General features: G+C 42.4%; 1 pseudogene; it reads right to left on the bottom strand.

The window, feature by feature from the left end:
* The window catches only part of LOC103739754, a 20,977-nt pseudogene extending 6,397 nt beyond the window's left edge, over window positions 1-14,580 (bottom strand).
* Between the last annotated feature and the right edge of the window lie 1,544 nt (window positions 14,581-16,124).

Below are 16,124 nucleotides of genomic sequence, written 5' to 3'. Positions count from 1 at the left end.
TAAGGAATATCTTTAATGGCTGTCTATTTGAGCTTCTAAATACCACGTGTGCTTGGATATCTATTTCCCTAGCTCTGGATATTTTCTGTTTTAATTTCATTGAATATATATTTTCATGCCTGTGTTTTGTTTTGTTTTTAAATTTTAATTAATTTATTTTTTCATTTATTTTTCATTAATTTATTTTTTAATGTGCATAATTGTAGTGCCTGCTTGTATGTAAGTGTACCCATGTTCATGTTGTGCAGTGCCTGCAAAGGACAGAAGAGGGTGTCAGTTCCTCTGGAACTGGAGTTATGGACAGTTGTTAGCTGCCATGTGAGTGTTGGGAATCAAAACCCAAGTCTTCTGCAAGAACAGCCACTGCTCTTAACTGCTGAGCCATCTTTCCAGTCCCACTTCTTTGTTATCACAGCTCCTTCTTCTGTACCATGGATTCTTAGTTTTGGTCTCCTGGTCACAGTACAGACTTTTCTATTGTAGTCATATATATGTATGCTTGCTTTGATGACTGAATGTTGTAACTCCTTGGCATCATCTCTATTCTGGATGTATTTTCTTCTGCTTGGTCGAGTCTATTGCTTATGTTTTCTGCTGTATTTTTATATTTTTTTCTGCTATATTTTATGCCGTATTGATTCTTGGAGTTCTTCACTTCAAAAGTTTCTACTTTTCTATCCAAAATAATAGTTTGTTTTTAGAATTTCCCATCCGTGTTGCTGGCTTTCTTCTCTACTTGTCTGTGTGCTCTTTGAAGTCCTTGCTCCTTTTACAAGTCATTTTAAATTTTTGATTTATCTAAATTTTGATAATTTCATACATGTATACAATGCATTTTGATCATATTCCCCCCACCACAGACTTCTCCCAAAATCCCACAAGTCCCCTGTCCTGGTTTCTTTCTATTGCTGTGATAAAAACACTGACCAAAACCAACTTGGAGAGGAAAGGGTTTATTTTATCTTTTATCTCCCAGGTCACAGTTCATCATCAAAGGAAGCAAAGGCAGGAACTCAGTGCTGGAACCTGGAGGCAGGAGCTGAAACTCAGATCATATAAGTACACTGCTTACTAACTTGCTGCCCTGGCCTTTGCTCAGCCTGCTTTCTTTTTATGCTTGCTTTAGGGCATTTTTCGGTTGTTTTTTAGGTTTTATAATTTTATTATTATTATTATTATTGTCATTCCAGAGAGGCATTTTAACACATTTTCCCACAAATAACTTGAAGCATGTTACATAAAAAATATATTTACAATGATGTTTAAGGGGGTAAAAATAGGAATAAGAAATCAAAGATCAAAGGATTTGCCATCATGGGGTCAACTTTGGTGAAATAATGAAGGTTTCCATTAACTGTTCTATTTTTTTTTTTTTGAACAATCCTAATGAGTTTATTGGGCTTGCTAACAGAGCAGAGGGTGGGGGGTTATTTACAGAAGAGTGGGTGCCCCACCCATTTATGGCTGCACTGGAAAGTCCACACTCAAATATAGATCCTGAGACTTTCCAACAGCTGCAAAAAATGGTGCCTCATCCTGTTCTGGGCTTATATATCCTTAACTTCTCCCCCATATGCAGCTAAGGTTGACTGATTGGGTGGGAGGGGTAACCAACTTCCCCACTGACTCCTTGACAAGCATGCAATTGGAGGACACTTGCCAGCATAGCAATTGGAGGACACTTCCAGGTAACACTCCACACCTTCCTCTGGCTCTTACATTCTTTCCCCCAACCTGTCTTGCAAATGTCCCTGGGCCTTGGAGGGGGTGATAGGTGTGAGATGATCTTCCTCCCATTGCATCAGGTTGCTTCCTTATATAATACAGGACCACTTGCCCAGGGGTGACTCACCCACAGTGAGATGGGCCCTTCCATATCACTTAACAATCAAGAAAATGCCTCATAGACATGGCCACAGGTCAATCCAATGGAGACAGCGCCTCAATTGAAGCCCCCTCTACCCAGGTGTACCAAGTTGACAACTGATGCTATTCAGCACATCCACCTCCCAATTTCATATCCTCTTTTTAAAAAATAAGTCTCTAAGTCCAATTAGAGCTGCCCATATGCTCATGGGTGAAGGGCTGCCCAGTGGAACATGGGTAACCTATGACAGGCCATACCTCTAAAGAAAGCTGATTGATTCTATCTCAACAGCTATCAATTGCCAATTGTTCTCAATTAAGGGAAGGGCCTCATTATCCCCTCCTCCATCTATGTTAGAATATTGACTGGCTTGATCATACATAGGTCTTCTGCATGCACCCTTAGCTACTGTGAGATGGTTAGTGTGATGACTCTGTTGTGTCAAAAAACACTATTTCACATTAGTCCTCCCCAACCTTTGGTTCTTATTCTCTTTCCACCCCCTCTTCCACAATGTTCCCTGACCCTCGGGAGGAAGAACTGATATAAACATACCTTTGGGGCTGAGTATTTCCACAAACACTTATTCTCTACACTTTTATAAGCAGTGAGTCTTGGTGTTAATCTCCATCCACTGCAAAAAGAATCCTCTTTGATAAAAGGTGAGAACTGCATTGATCGATGAGTGTAAGTATTTAGAAGGCAGTTTGATGCTGTGTCCATTTACCAAATTAATGGTGGTAGGTTCTCCCCAAGGTCATGTGACCCCAAAGTCAGGGGTTCTTGGTCAAGTTTATAGTACAAAGTATGAGTTCCCTTCTGTAGAGTAAATCTTAAATCCAGTCAGAAAGTTACCCCCATAACATTCATGCTACTTCTGTCTGTACCAATAGGCATATCTTTCCAGGCTGGTCATTATTGTAGCTCACAGAGTTCACAGTTGGGTAAGATTATTGATGACTTTTCTTCCCCTGGGAACCTGTATAACACCTTTTGACACTATTAAAGTTAGCCAGTAGGGAAGACTCTTCCAGGTCAGTGTCAATTTGATGTCCCCAGATCCTGTGACCAAAGTGTGTAGTGTTTTCAGCTTTATGGTCTTACCATCACATTCTGATAGGCAACCAAGAGCAACAGCAATAACCTTACAGACCAAATTTTAATTCTTCACCCAGCATCTTACCAATTTCAGTATCTTTGACTTATGATTTTTTTAGAAGAGTCATGCTACCTTTAATTTTTCAATGTTTCTGTGTTGCAACTTACACATATGTTGGTTTGAGTATCTTTTCTGGTTTAATTTGAGGATCTCTTTAGTGATCCAACTCTTTAGGGCTCAATCCCAGCCTACAAGATCTTCAAAGTTCTCAAAACCTAAAGCACTGAATCTTATGGCAATAGATAGTCTCAGAGGATGATCTGCCTGCTGACTTTAGGCCAAGGGCTATCAAACTCCAAGTTATTCTCAAGTGATGAGGTTAGGTTTCAGCCACCACAGGTGGAGTTCTACTTCCAACTGCATTCTGCACCTAGCCACAGCCTTTAGCAACTAGGGGAGTGACAGAAAGGAATTCTCCCCACTGCTGATTCATTGCTGAAGGAATCACTGTCTCATCAGAACCCACTATTGAATTCAAAGCTGGTGAGAGCTGTGAGTTTTTCCTGAAGGCAGGACCACCAGTCTCTTTTCAACAGGGCTGCCTGGATTAGCTTTGAGTCTTCTGCTTCCCCTTCCCCTGCTGGAGAGCCACATGGCTGGAGCCCCGTACTGCTTATTTCTTTTTGTTGAGTCACCTTTCTGTATCACTACACTATTCAGCTGTCTCATCATTCCCTTTGTGATATCTGGCACTCTTTAGCTTTGTCTCTTTGGAACAGATTCCATTCTTTGTTATCTTGACTTTTATTCACTGTGTCACACAGAGACGGCTTCTAATCTGCCACTTGCCTATGACTCCACACGGTTTCTTTTTACAGATATTCGAAGTTCTTTTATATACTTTGAAAATCTTTAAAATGAAGATTTTTTTTCTGCTAATGAAGCAAACACAACTGTGCAAGGTAGATCTTGGAGACTAGAAACTTTGTGTGTCATGAAAGTGTAATGCGACTGCTTTAAAATACTCATTTGGTAGCTTCAACAAATGTACTTAATGTGACCACCATGATTTGTTGTACACTAAAAGACATGATTAGATGTATGGACTATGAGAATGCATCTATGAATTAATGGGCTATTGTTGGTATACAACTTAACTCTTCTTTCTCAGATAAAGAAGCAAGCTGATCCCACTGGACATAATCTCATTTCTCTGTAATTCTTACAATGACCAGTTATATTTCATTGCTATTTCTAGTTATGAAATAAGTCATAGATTAAGTTTATTGTTTTCTCTATATCACCAAGACTGGGTCATGATAATTTCTTTTTCTCTTCTGAAACAATTTACCTTTAAACTTTTACTTTAAACTTTCATTTTTAAATTACATTAACACTCTGGAAACTAATGATATACATGACAGATGACAATCATGCCTTAACACACCTGTATCTGTCCCCTCTCCATGAATGAGGCCTCACTCAGAAGCACATCTTTGTTTTCCTGATCAGCCAGCTGCCCGTGCTCCATCAATCCCCTTGATCAGATAAAGAATGAGAAAATCACCAAAACACAAGAAAGGTTAAGATAATCAGAGCTTCCTAGTGTGGCTGTTTCTCAAAAGGACTAAAATCTATAATACTGTGCATTAATCTTGCCAAGAAATTAGCAGACTTATAAATCTTAATGATATGAAGGTGAATAGAGTTGCCTAAGTATCAGTTTTATGCCTCCTTTTGGTCTCTGCTGTAACATCCAAGAAAAGATGTGGATGTATCAGTATAGAACAACTCAACTGACCTCTCACCCACACAATGAGGATCCCTTTCAGGACATTTTCATTTAGTGACAATAACATACACTTTAGAATTTCACACTTCTACTTCTAAGATATGATTTCTCTGTCCTTCAGTGACATGTCATTAGTATAATATCTACTTCATAGTGCTGTTGTGAGGGCTAAATGAAATAAGGCATCAAAGAACTTGTTAACTGATAAGTATTTGATCATCATGTTTATTTCCAAGGTACCAAAGACCCAGCTGAGTCCCATGTATGGGCATGAGAGTAGATGGGTAGAAGAAGGCCATGGAAGGATACATAAACCTCACAGGTTAATCTGTCTTGCTCCGTCTGCAAGAACTCTCCCTAGAAAATCATAAGCAGGAGCTGAAGAAATGCTTCAGCAGTTAAGAGCAATTCTGTTCTTGCAGAGGACTGGATTTTTGTTCCCAGCACAGCTCATAGTCACCTGTAACTTCAACTCTCCCCATAGTTCTCAGGAGCTTGAAGGCAGATTAGAAGAGACTACAGAACATATCTTTGTGGTCCATGACAATAGCACATGGAGCCAGACCCACTGAAAACCCTTAATCAGAGTTTACTGAAAGACCATCTCCCACGGTCAGTGGGTTGAGATCCAACCAGTCATGAATCATGGACTAGTCCTTTATTTTCTTGGAATTCTGTCAAAGAGAAACTAATCCAATTAAAGAATCAATATCCAGAAAAATATAAGAGCTGTTTTAGCCACGCTTTTTTGTTCAGGGTTACTATTCTGTGGTATTTTAATGTCTTCATATGACATTAAAACAAGAAAAATGAAAGAAAACAACCTAAAATTAATGAATAGATTGATGTAGCATAATACAAAATACACAAAGAAGTTCAAAATCATTAACAAAATTGTTCTAGTTTGTTTCTCCATTGCTGTGACAAAACACTCTGACCACTACCAACTTGGGGAGGAAAGGGTTTATTCTGCTTATATCTCCCGGATCACAGTTCATCTCTGAGGGAGCCCAAGGTGGGAACTTAGGGCAGGGACCTGGAGGCAGGAGCTGCAGCACAGGCCATGGAGGAACAGTGCTTACTGGCTTGCTCCCCTGGCCCCTCCCTGCTCAGCCTGCTTTCTTTAATATAGGCCCACCTGCCCAGGGGTAGCACCACCCACAGTGGTCTGGGCCCTCCCACATCACTCAATAATCAAAGAGATGCCTCACAGACATGGCCATAGGCCAGTCCAATGGAGGTGATTCCTCAATTGAGGCTCCCTCAACCCAGGTGTGTCAAGTTGACACTAAAGCTATCAAGCACAATTGACCCTTGTCAACTTGACACACAAATACATCACTGTTAAACCATAACTTTCCCATTTCTTGTTCCTAAGACATGATGCATGGGCTCTTGTAAAATCCAAAACAAGTACTGTCTTATTTCTAAAGGGGAGAATTGGGCACACCTATGCAAAACCTAAGTCTAGCAAAATAGCTCAAGACCAGACCTCTGGGATTCACTCATGATTTTCTGGGTTCCAATGGGTTTTAGCAGCTCTGCTTCTCTGATTCTGCCATCCACAGCACACAGCTGGTCTCACAGACCCAGGCCAGCTCCATTCCATACCTACTGTTGCCCTTGGTGGTTGTGCTATAGTCCTAGCATCTCCAAAAAGCGGGGATCTCTACCAAAACTGAGACTGCACTTTCACCAATGGCCTCTTCTGGCCTCTCAGGGTGCAATGCCTCAGATTCTCTCCATGACCCCTTCAATCCTGGTGTCTTCACTGAAACTGAGGCTGCATTTTCACCAGTGGATTTTCCTGGCCTCTCAGGTGCCAAGCCCCAGCTGCTCTCTATGACCCCTTCATGCTTCCAACACCAGAATCATGCAGGAGACTCTTACATATTATCAAGCCCTGCTTCCAGTTTGAGATGGAGGTTCGGGTCCCCTCTTGACGACAGCTTCTGTGTGCTGACCCTGAGGAAATACTTCCTGAAGATTTCACCACAGTAATGCTGGTCTCTTGCTACTTACAGCTGATTCTTCAGCCCCAGCCAACCAGAACCCACAGATTCTCAATTCAAAATATCACACACACACAGCCCTGATAGTCTCTAATTCCTTTTGAAGCTTCATAAGGCAGGCCTCCATTGTCTACAACTCTTTCATCATAACTATTCCAAGCTCCACAGCAACAAACTCTGAGCACTCAATGGCTTTTCCAGCCCAAAGTTCCAAATGCTTCCACAATCCTCCAAAGTCAGGTCTGTCACAGCAGTGCCCTACTCTCTGGTACCAATTTCTGTTCTACTTTGTTTCTCTATTGCTGTGACAAAACACTCTGAGCACTACCAACTTGGGGAGGAAGAGTTTATTCTGCTTACATGTCCTGGGTCACAGTTCGTCTCGGAGGGAGCCCAAGGTAGGAGCTCTGGGCAGGAACCTGGAGGCAGGAGCTGGAGCACAGGCCATGGAAGAACGCTATGTACTGGCTTGCTCCCTTGGCCCCTGCTCAATCTGCTTTCTTATACAACACAGGCCCACCTGCCCAGGCGTGGTACTGCCCACAGTGGTCTGCACCCTCCCACATCACTCAATAATCCAGATGTCCCACAGATATGGCCACAAGCCAGTCCAATGGAAGCAATTCCCCTCTTGAGGCTCCCTCAAACCACGTTTGTCAAGTTGACACTAAAGCTATCCACCACAAAAATCATTTGAAAATTTGCTGTATTCTTTTATCTTTTTAAACCATAAACTAACACAGAAGGGACAAAGAAGCCAAAGGACAAGTAATTTTTGCATACCTTTAAAAATCCTCCGAAATACTTCTTAAAATAATGAAATTTAAAGTAACCTTAAGTGCTGCTGTAACATCAAAACATTCTGGAAAAATTGATGTCTACATTTGGCCACATTTGGTTACCTCGGGGACTGATGAGCCCCTTCATCTCTCACCGTTAGAAGCAGAAAATGAAATCATGCATGCCAGACCAATCTCCCTAATTGCCTTGGTCACCATTGCATGCCACTTGGACAGGAATCTTGGTAAATAGCATCTAAAAACCAAACAAGATATGACATTGAATGCAGTCCAGTTCTGTGACTTCACCAATGCTTGTGTGGCCTGAAGGACGATGACTTATTTTGTAAGCACTAAAGATGTAGAAAGTGGCAGTCTATGGAAATGTTCACAAACTTCACAAATGTCAGAGCTGGAGGTGATACTGGAAAATGATTAGTTCTTCAGCTTCATTTCCTAGATGAGAAAGTATTCACTTGAACTCCTCTCTGCGTACCTGTCACAAGTGACTTCAACTGTGCAACAGCCACTGTAGACTGCGGATGAGATCACAGACATGTAGATAGTAGCATGCAGTAATTACAACAGCCAGTTTCTATAGATCGAGATAGATGTAAATATCTATGCACTGCACATTACAATAACATTTATACCTACCTCTCGTTTCCTCCTCTCCCATTTTCTGCCCCTGCACACACACACCTACACAGAGCAAGCCATTGTTTGAAGCTCTCTGGCCTCGTAATTCATACACGTGGTTCTGAACCACATTTGTGAAATTTGATTAAATTAAATCACAGAGGGATGAAATGGTTCCCATATTTTGAGTTCACTTTGGATACTTCCAGGGCCTTTCTTTCTGCCTCTATCCAGGCTTTAATTGTGGGGTACATCTTATTGTGGAGCGCTGCTGGAGAGGGATTGTGGGAATTGTCTTGCCAAGTCTCAGCAGGGCCTTGCCTGCGGCGTGCATAGCGCAACACTGCCATCTCCTGGGAGCACCTTCAAAGCAGCTGAGGGAAAATTTGCCAAATACGGTGGGGTGCCTTTGTTCTTGAAACGCAAGTCAAACTGCAATTAATCAAGATTTATTAAAATTAATTCTCACCCGTTCATTAACTTTTAGGGACATAGAGGCACCCGGCATTATTGGGCGTCTACATGAAGTGTTCTCTCCAGGAGAAAGAACAGCATTAATAGAATGGGAGATGCGTGCTAAAGTAGTCGTTGCTTCTAGACAGTGTTCAGAACACACCCTTCAGTCGGGCCATTAGAAACCTTACACAAAGACTTTGCATGTTACCTGAGTGTGCCTACACCATTACAGTCTGTAAATATGTGTTGCCACAACCTTTCCCAGAAGTGACATTCTGACCAAGGCCGGTGACTTCAGGAATCTGAGATCTGAGATGGTGTTTAGCAATAAATGTCTCCTCAGAAAACAGGGTCTGGGAGGATTGATAAACTATGTCTCTAGAGCACTTTATCCTTATCTCTTTGAAGCATTGATAAATAAATATTCAAATTTGCTTTAGGGCTTAATCTGCATGGTATCCTCAAGATAGTTTAAAAACAGAACTGCACTTGAGGGCTTTCTTTTTTTTTTTTAAGCAAGTGTAAGGGATTCTATTTTTGTAGAGTCACAGAGAGAATTTTATTTCTCTTTCTACCAGGAGAAAGATCTGGACATAAAAGAATAAACTGTTAGAGGTGGACAGAGCAGAAATAAGAAGAAAAAGGTGGATTTTCACTGCGTTTGGGTTGATGTTGCAATTTACGGGTTTCAGAAGTTATACAACAGCGCCACCTAGGGCCCTTTGTGGAAAAACAGGTTGACTTGCTAAAACATTCTAGTGGTTTTTCTCATATGTAGAAACTAAAGGTAAAGATATGGAAACAGCAACGGGGACTGATAAGAAAGAGGAAGGGGTCGGGAGGATGAGGGGAAAGACTAATGGGGTCGGTGAATATTATCAATGTATATCTATGTATGTCTGAGAGTTTCACAATGAAACTGGCTGTCTTAATTACAACATGCTAATAAAGATCTATCTTGATGTTGGACTGAGATAACAAGAAATATCCTTTTAGTAGCCAAAAGGTGCCGACTAACTTTTTGAATAGCTTGAGGAAACTAGTAACTATGTGGGTGATGCCTAGTCAGCTCCACAGATTTCACTTTCTACATGTAAAATGTGTGGGTTGGTCCATAAGACTGTACCATCTAATGTAACAAGTTCCTACTTAAATTTAGTTGCATTAAAATTGGACAAAATTTTAAAATTCAGCTCTTCTGTCCAATTTTCCACACTTCGCTAGACACAGGTGCAAACAGTTTACCAAACTAGACCGAAGCAGATGTAGCATCAGAGCAAACACTTCCGTTGGACAGCAACGCCATAACCAATAGTTAGGCTTCCTTCCAAACTGTATCTACATGCTCACAGAAAAAGCACTTAAAGACCACTTTGGTCAAGGCAAACCATACATTTCTCAACCATTTGAAAAGCAAAACAGAAAGGAAAAGGAAGAAGGAGGGAAAGGGGGAAAAGAAAGAAATTCCATTTCTAGGCTTCCTACCGCCCTCATCACTGGGATCTGATGAGCCACTCCTGTTTTAATTCCAGCCTTCCAAGCAGCTCATCTGCAAAATGAGGAGAAATCAAGGGCCTGCATCCACAGTTATCACTGCAAACAAGGGAGGCCTAACGTGCAGCATAAATTTCCAGTGGTGACAGCTCAGGAAAGAATCTGCTGACAACTCTGTTGGCTTGTGGAGTACAGCCCACACAGCAGGCTGCCTGGTTGCCTTAAGGACATTTAGGTGATTTTCTACCCATGCACACTGAAGGTGTTTCCTAACAAATTAGTTCTAGCCTGGATATTACATTACATCCTGGCCTGGCACAGTGGACCTTGGTCACGCTCCAGAAAGAGATGTGCTTGAGAACTGAGAGCCAGTGCAGAGGCCTTGTTCATGGTGTATGCATGTCCTAAAGCCACAGCGAGGCACCTTAGATGCACAGGGATGTGCCATAAAACCTCCTCTCCTCTAAAGTCATGCACAGCTCTTGGCTCCAGCCAGCATTGAGCCTTTGCCAGGGATCTGGTCAGCAAAGTTGCTGCAATCAGCTTTCCCAAATCTGCCCTCTTGTAAGAGCAGGAAGTGGGGTGAGGAGAGGAGAAACTGGGGCCCTTTCCTTAGCACTCAGTACCCTTAGAGAAACCCCATGCAGGTTCATCAGCTCACATTCCCTCTTGAAAATGTCATCGAGGTCTCACAGCTCTGAGCATAGCAGTGGCTGCTTAAAAGCTTGGGGTCATATCAATATTGCTTCAATTTTCTCCATTTTTTAAGCTGGCACTGTAAGGTTAGAGAGTGTGGAGGAGGTCATAGAAATGTTATGCCATTTCTCCCCTCAGGTAGGGAATCCCAGCCATCCTTTCTGGAATGCAGCAGGCTGGACATAATGTTCCCTGCAACCCAGCAGGCTGGATATAGCAGGTGTGAAGAATAGGGCCAGCAGGGAGGCAAGAGGCCAAGTCAGGACAGGGGAGCAGAGCTGACACAGGTGGGGAGACAGAGCAGTTTTAAGGACCCCTGAGGCACAACCTCAGTATCACTAGGTAGAACATCTGAATGATCTGCAGTAATGGGAGCAGGAGAAGTAGGGCGGGGGTGGGTGTGTGAGAAAGAAGTTCTTCAGAGCAAAAGCAGGTGGCAAATCGTATTGTAGGGAGGAGAACAGACATATTGAGTGCATATATATATTGCCTTACAGGCCCCTCCAACCCCACCCTGGGTAGGCTATACCCTTCTGTCCCCTCAAACACACTAACACAATGTCATGGTCCTATCTGTCACCACTTTCTTGAACACAAAAGACAACAATAACCATTTGGACCTTTAAATGTTTATTTTTCCCCTCTTCTGAAGGGCCCAGCTGAGAAAAATTCTAACTGCTGATTTTGACTCCAAGCTTGGAGGTTTGGTGCTGTATTACCCAGATATTCTGAATTCTCCTCGTTGAAAAGGTAACAAGAGACGCCCCCGCCCCCGTCCTCTGGAGGCAGGAGAGAGAAAATCGCAAAGAAAAAACTGCATAAAGGAATATGAACAGGCTGTGAATGTGAGAGGGCTTGGGAAAGGCTGAATGCCGTCCTCAGAAGTCAAGCACATGGGAAGTCCTGTCATAGCCAGCAATGGGCTTCCTCATAGCTTCAAGCTGATCTGGCTCTTTCCAGCCCCACAAAGAGGAGGCAGGTCCGTAAAACATGGAGAGATACAAACACAGCTGTGTAACAGATTTTAAAGAAAAGTCTACTGAGAACATTTTTCATAGCTACTTATCAGGGACTCAGTGTTCTAGTTCACAGAGAAAAAGATGAAGTATAAGCTCAAAGAACATCTGCTAGACAGCACATAACATGTTGCACCCATGTAGTAATAAGGATAAACCCTTCCCTCAGTGGTAATGTGAGCCTAGGGGTTAGAGTAGTGCAAGACATGGCCAAGGATAAAGAGAAGGAAGGAAGCCTTGATGACCTCATCTGTCCAGGCCACAGATGAGTTCCCCACCATGACTGGCTTTACTGTAGTGAACATCAACACGGGCATTATATAGCTGAAAGATCATGAAAATAACCTGTGACTCTGTTTTCTAGTCCAGTGGGGAAACAATGCACTTATATTTCAAAGGGCTCCATTGTTCACTGGTACAACTAGTTTTGACAAAAAAAAAAAAAATTGTCTACAAAGGCCCATGAGATGACTCAAAGGGTAAAAGAACTTACCACACAAGCCTGAAAACCTGAGTTCAATCCCCAGAACCCATGAAAGGTGGAGGGAGAGAAGCAACCCTGCTGGGTTGTGCTCTGACCTCGCCAAGCTCACTGGGGCATGCGCATGCCCCTACACACATATTGTACACAATAATAATAAAGGATATATTTCATATTTCATATTTTTCACTTCAAGATCAACACAAGCCACCTTAAAAGCCTCCTAAAGTATCTATTTGAATTGGGGGAAAAAAAAGCAGCTAATCAGTCAGGTTCACATTTCTACAAAATCCTTGAGGCAAACTGCTCATGAGCCAAAGAGAGATATATATGGGCTCCTGATTTTGGAGGTGCAAGTCCAAGATCCAATGGCCCCATTGTTTTTTTTGTTGTTTGTTTGTTTGTTTTGGGGACTATGTGGAGGCAGCACATCACCAAAAAAATAAGTAAATAAAGTGATAGAACAACTGCTCACACTTAGAACCAGAGCAAGAGGGTGAGAGGGACAAGCAGGGCTCCCAGATCACCCTCAGTGACATGCTCACAGTGACCAAGACCTCTTCCTAGACCCCCACCTTTTAAAATCCTCCTTTCTGAGTACTACCCCCCTGGGGACCCAGCATTCAGCACATGTGCCTTTCACATTCAAACTATAACAGCTGGGTAAGAAAATGCCTCACTTCTACTGATAACCTCATCTTTGCTATTTCTAAGTTGACCCCATTCAGTGGAGCATCCATCCACTAATACCAGGCAGTGACATTAAGCTACATGGTATCTGCTCTAAAGACCACTTGGAGTTGAGTAAAGGGTGAGAAAATGAATAGCTGCAGCCGGACAATCTAGAGCACGAGAAAATCACGTCAAGTTCAACTCACCATCCCAGCCTCTCAGGTCTAGATGGGTGTGTACAGAAAGAGTGTCTCAGACATCAAGAATGGGGCTGACAGAAGTCCTTAGTTCCCAGACAGAACAGAAAGTCTGGATTTGCAGTGATTCAGGAAGAAAACATCCACTTACTAGGCATAAATCATTCTTTTTGTATTTTTCCTCATACTGTCTTTCATCAGATTCACCAGTCAGGAGAAAGTGCTCAAAAGAGGACCCATGGCTGTGACCCCAGACGACTTAGAGAGATGCCTCAAACCTGTTAGGGGACACTGTTCTTAACGATGAGGAGAGGAAAGGATTTATCTTCCTCAAATAAATCTCTGGGCTTGTGACAGTAACAATCTGGAATTGTTACTATTCAAGAAAAGACCATCCTGACAAAACGCCGTTCCTCTTCAAAGTGTATTTAGGTGCTAATCTGACATTTGTCTGCATGTCCCCTTACTCTCATCTTTATCCAAGTATAACGCACGCACTCCTTGATGCAGTCCTGGCAAGTCAATCCTCATCTCTCGGCTGTTTATCCCTTTATTTTCCTCAGGAAGGTAATCAGAGTACCTGTCAATCCACCAGGCTGGAAATCATTCAGAAGAAACATTGAAAATAGAGGTGTTGTCTGCTCTCCTGAGGTACAGGAGGTACAAAGGTTAAACATCACCACCCCTGCCAGGCAAGTGTCCTGTGCTCATCTGTCTCCAATATGAGCACTGTGATTGAATGGCATTTGTAGGGACTTAAATTGTAGACCAGCACTTCCCCCGACTGGCAAATCCAGCTCCTTCTTTTTAACCTCAGGGAATCTATGCTTGTTCCCATCTTGAAAGCTTTTCTCTTCTCTGTACAGGTGAATACTTAAGATGAATGTAATATTTTTCATTAGAATAAGTACCAGCAAAGGGATTTACACATCTGTTTTATTCTCCAAAGAATGTTATTTACACCACGTCTTTTTATTCCTCCAGCCCATTTCTTTATGGGTAAATGTGGTAGGCAGGGCAGAGGAGGGCAGTTGAAAGGGGGCAGAAAAGCCGAAAAACATTTAATGGGAGGTATTACTTTCTGGTTGGAGACGCCCTCTATGGATTTAAAAATCTAACTTTACATCTGCAGGGAGGATACAGGTGCATTAACTGCCTGTGCAAAGCACTGAACCTTGGCTTTCATTCTGCTAAATCCTCCCAAGAAGCTAAAGTAGGGCAGCCACCCAGCAGGAGGGTCTGTTCCCCTCCACCGCAAATTGCTGTTACACACTAGCTCTTTCTCCCCTGCTTTAGGGGGGGCCATGTAAACACTAAGCACCCCCCACACCCTTGTTTCATCTCACAATCTGGGGCCACATATTCCACGGGGCCCGCCATTTATCGGGATGAGTCTACAGAGAAGGCAGCTGGGCATTGTTTGCAGCTAACTAGAGAACCGGAGAGGGAAATTCAGTTGAGAGCTAGCTGTGCAACCGCCAGGAATTCTCTTGAGCTCATTATTTGGATAAGAACCAAAGTGAAGAGAATAAAGACGGAGGAAAATGTGCCCGTGTCCTTACCATGCCTTCTCTGCACCTTGTCCTCTGTTGGTGGCTTGTGTTAAAAGTCGGAGCAGCAGTAGCATTTCTGTTTTCGTTTCAGAATTAGGTTAAAAGGAATTTCGTTGTTGGATGTTTTTTCCCTTGAACACAGATTGTTCAGAAACTTATATTAAGGAAGCATTCCCCATTCATTTCTTGAATTTAATGTTCCCAATCTAATAAAAACCATTTTGTTTAAATATTACAGTGCTCAGAGAAGTAAGGCTAGAGTGCCCCCTTTTTAGCAGGCTTGTTTATCTTGAGATGAAGATTTGAATACTCTTGCCATTTATTAAACACAGAGTATGGACCAAGCATACATTTGCTGGTCACGGCAACTACATGATTCTGGGACAATCTCTCCAAATTCACCACAGAGAAACTGAGGTTCCAAGAGATTAAATGAATGGTTTGAGTTCTCAGGACTGAAGTAATGGGTATGGAACATCTGACCCCAGTATACATAGCAATCGACTACACTCTTCAATAACACCGAAAAAGAAGCATCCTCAAGGAAATGTGGAACTTTCACCTTCATTAACTTCTTTATCTCACAGATGAGCAAACCCAATAAATGACTAGCTTCTTCAAAAACTGAGAGAGTAGATAAATAGATCAATTGCTATTAATGTTAAACAATACCCTGTCTGGCATCATCACGAGAGCTAGATTTGTGTGTTACACGTTCATATGGATATATATGTTGATTGTGCCCTCCCACCCTATGTGCATGGAGTGTCCAACCAAGAAATATTCAGACTGTTATTTTCTATTCACCTCTTTAAATTCCAGTGAAAGAGCTCAAACTTATCTCAAAGTGCCAGAAGTGGGGAGATTATACACAATTCAACCCTAAGAGTCTGTCTAATCAATGTACTGGCCCATATTTTTCACATTTTATGGGACAGCAGGGAAAATTGTTGAGAAGAGCCAATTTGCAGCTGTGTTCTTAATTATGCCTTCTATGTGAAAGGAGGCAGTTTTTTTAGCAAGAGACTGCAGCTGCATTCATAAGGCAGGAGATCCAGTGTTTGCAGCAGATAATTGAATGCCATAAAGGTGCCAGAGCTCCATGGTGGACTAAGAGACCACCTTTCCTTGTGGCCAGGTGGCCAGGTCAAGCCACTTGACTTATTTGTGCCTCATTCAAGCCTGCTGCCGAAGCGCATTCAAGCAGCAGCAGCTGACTGCCAAACAGATGCAGAATGTGGGTTGAACTGGCCTTGGCCACTATATTCAACCAAGTCACTGTCACTTGAAAAACAGTGGAATTCAAAAGTTTCTGCCAGAACTGAGTGTCTGAACTGGCAGCCTGGCTGAGTCAGAAATGGCTCATTCACA

Source organism: Nannospalax galili, unplaced genomic scaffold (genome assembly GCF_000622305.1).
Source record: "Nannospalax galili isolate Female #2095 unplaced genomic scaffold, S.galili_v1.0 scaffold379, whole genome shotgun sequence".
Lineage (NCBI taxonomy): Eukaryota > Metazoa > Chordata > Mammalia > Rodentia > Spalacidae > Nannospalax > Nannospalax galili.
Note: the sequence above shows the minus strand (reverse complement) of the source record. Positions and strands in the feature narration are given on the sequence as shown.